Source organism: Palaemon carinicauda, chromosome 7 (genome assembly GCF_036898095.1).
Source record: "Palaemon carinicauda isolate YSFRI2023 chromosome 7, ASM3689809v2, whole genome shotgun sequence".
NCBI classification, from domain to species: domain Eukaryota; kingdom Metazoa; phylum Arthropoda; class Malacostraca; order Decapoda; family Palaemonidae; genus Palaemon; species Palaemon carinicauda.
Window position 1 is genome coordinate 55,588,593 of NC_090731.1, and position 4,022 is coordinate 55,592,614.

A 4,022-nucleotide genomic window follows, 5' to 3' on the forward strand; every position below is an offset into this window, starting at 1 on the left:
CAATTGAACATGGACTTAAAATCAGGGAGAAGTTCTGGTATCCGACGACCTCACTGTATATCTTTATCAAATGACATTTTATCACTTCCTGTATAAGCATTGTAAGAACCTTCGCATTGTTACCCACCAAATAATGAATCTAATTATCTAAAGTTTGAAGTTTCTGCCTAGTTCTATTTTGCGTCATTCTCAAATGCAATGTAATCAGAATATTCAATTCTAAAGAGCCAACGGTCATCTGTGGTTGCCTAAAAGGAAAAAAATCTTTTGGAATGATAAAGTTTTCGATATAAATCAGGTCTTGTAAGTGCCAAAGGCAATAAAGGATAATGCATTAGATCAGTTTTGCATTGATGGGAACATAAGTTTTCATACAATATTTCAGCAGATGTAATCTTCTAATTGACAAAAATATATGCTTTGATTCAAAAAGTTATAAGCACAATCATATACACACAAACACATACACACACACACACACGCACACACACACACACACATATATATATATATATATATATAAATATATATATATATATATATATGTATATATATATATTTATATATATATATATATATATATTTATATATATATATATATATATATGTGTGTGTGTGGTGTGTGTGTATGTACATATATATATATATATATATACATATATATATACATATATATGTAAGTGTATAATATATATATATATATATATATGTATATATATATATACATATATAGATATATACAAATGTGTGTGTTGTGTATATGCGTTGATGTGTTTACGGGTGCAGGTTTGCTTCGATGCACAGATAAATGTGTACACATATACATGCATAACTACACAAAACACACATATATATTATACATATATATATGTAAATATGTATATAAATACATATGTACACACACACAAACACAACCATATATATATTTATATATATATATATATATATATATGTGTGTGTGTGTGTGTGTGTGTATAGTATGACTTTACACTTCACCCTTCATTTTCTAAGATGTGAACAAATAACTTTATCTCTATTTGCATTCAACCCGTCGATCCAAAATGCATTTGTTATGCAGATGTATATAAATCTATACACACCTAACTGCATGAATATACTGTGCGTGTATGACTACGGGTGAGTGCTGTGCCTATATATATATATATATATATATATATATATATATATATATATATATATACCAAGGCACTTCCTACAATTTTGGGGGGTAGCCGACATCAACAAATGAAACAAAACAAAAAAGGGGACCTCTACTCTCTACGTTCCTCCAGCCTAACAAAGGACTCAACCGAGTTCAGCTGATACTGCTAGGGTGCCAGAGCCCACCCTCCCACATTATCCACCACAGATGAAGCTTCATAATGCTGAATCCCCTACTGCTGCTACCTCTGCGGTCATCTAAGGCATAGGAGGCAGAAGCAGGGCCTACTGGAACTGCGTCACAATCGCTCGCCATTCATTCCTATTTCTAGCACGCTCTTTTGCCTCTCTCACATCTATCCTCCTATCACCCAGAGCTTTCTTCACTCCATCCATCCACCCAAACCTAGGCCTTCCTCTTGTACTTCTCCCATCAACTCTTGCATTCATCACCTTCTTTAGCAGACAGCCATTTTCCATTCCCTCAACATGGCCAAACCACCTCAACACATTCATATCCACTCTAGCTGCTAACTCATTTCTTACACCCGTTCTCACTCTCACCACTTCGTTCCTAACCATATCTACTCGAGATACACCAGCCATAATCCTTAGACACTTCATCTCAAACACATTCAATTTCTGTCTCTCCGTCACTTTCATTCCCCACAACTCCGATCCATACATCACAGTTGGTACAATCACTTTCTCATATAGAACTCTTTTTACATTCATGCCCAACCCTCTATTTTTTACTACTCCCTTAACTGCCCCCAACACTTTGCAACCTTGATTCACTCTCTGACGTACATCTGCTTCCACTCCACCATTTGCTGCAACAACAGACCCCAAGTATTTAAACTGCTCCACTTCCTCAAGTAACTCTCCATTCAGCATGACATTCAACCTTGCACATCTCGCACATCTTATAACCTTACTCTTACCCACATTAACACTCAACTTCCTTCTCTCACACACTCTTCCAAAGTCTGTCACTAATCGGCCAAGCTTCTCTTCTGTGTTTGCAACCAGTACAGTATCATCCGCAAACAACAGCTGATTTACCTCCCATTCGTGGTCATTCTCGTCTACCAGTTTTAATCCTCGTCCAAGCACTCGAGCATTCACCTCTCTCACCACTCCATCAACTTACAAGTTAAACAACCACGGTGACATCACACATCCCTGTCTCAGCCCCACTCTCACCGGAAACCAATCATTCACTTCATTTCCTATCCTAACACATGCTTTACTACCTTTGTAGAAACTTTTCACTGCTTGCAACAACTTTCCACCAACTCCATATAACCTCATCACATTCCACATTGCTTACCTATCAACTCTATCATACGCTTTCTCCAGATCCATAAACGCAACATACACCTCCTTACCTTTTGCTAAATATTTCTCGCATATCTGCCTTACTGTAAAAATCTGATTCATACAACCCCTACCTCTTCTAAAACCACCCTGTATTTCTAAGATTGCATTCTCTGTTTTATCCTTGATCCTATTAATCATTACTCTTCCATACACTTTTCCAACTACGCTTAACAAACTAATACCTCTTGAATTGCAACACTCATGCACATCTCCCTTACCCTTATATAGTGGTACAATACATGCACAAACCCAATCTACTGGTACCATTGACAACACAAAACACATATTAAATAATCTCACCAACCATTCAAGTACAGTCACACCCCCTTCCTTCAACATCTCAGCTCTCACACCATCTGTACCAGATGCTTTTCCTACTCTCGTTTCATCTAGTGCTCTCCTCACTTCATCTATTGTAATCTCTCTCTCATTCTCATCTCCCATCACTGGCACCTCAACACCTGCAACAACAATTATATCTGCCTCCCTATTATCCTCAACATTCAGTAAACTTTCAAAATATTCCGCCCATCTTTTCCTTGCCTCCTCTCCTTTTAACAACCTCCCATTTTCATCTTTCACTGTCTCTTCAATTCTTGAGCCAGCCTTCCTCACTCTCTTCACTTATTTCCAAAACTTATTCTTATTCTCTTCATATGAATGACCCAATCCCTGACCCCACCTCAGGTCAGCTGCCCTCTTTGCCTCACGTACCTTGCTCTTTACTTCCACATTTTTCTCTTTATATTTTTCATACTTCTCTACACTATTACTCTGCAGCCATTCTTCAAAAGCCCTCTTATTTTCTTCCACTTTTACCTTCACTCCTTCATTCCACAATTCACTGCCCTTCCTCATGCTGCCTCCAACAACCTTCTTGTCACACACATCACTTGTAATCCCAACAAAATTTTCTTTTACTTATATATATATATATATATATATATATATATATGTATGTATATATATCTATACTTATATATATATATATATATATATATATATATATATATATATATATATATATATATATATATATATAAACCACTCATGATTTTATTCAATGTAAATATCAACCACAATGGCATTTAATATCGAATTGTAGCTTTGGGAATGTATATCAACTGGAAATTCATTATTGATAAAAACTTTTGGCTGGCCAAGAATTCGAACCTATCCCTCGAGCCGAAACAGTGCCAGCAGGGACTCTTAGCAACCATTGCATCAAGAGAGATTCAAGTTCACTTTAATTCCACTGTTGAATTCAGGAATCTGATCTTAGACTTGAAATCAATCCATCTCCTCGATGACATCTGATTAGTGAGTTTGCAACACGTGTCTATTTATGATGAACATCTATCTCAAACATTCGTGAGTTTAATCGATGTAAATATCAATCACAATGACCTCTCGTATATCCACTGGAAATTCATTAATGATAAATTCCCTAAGGTGGAATTTGATATCAAATGCCATTG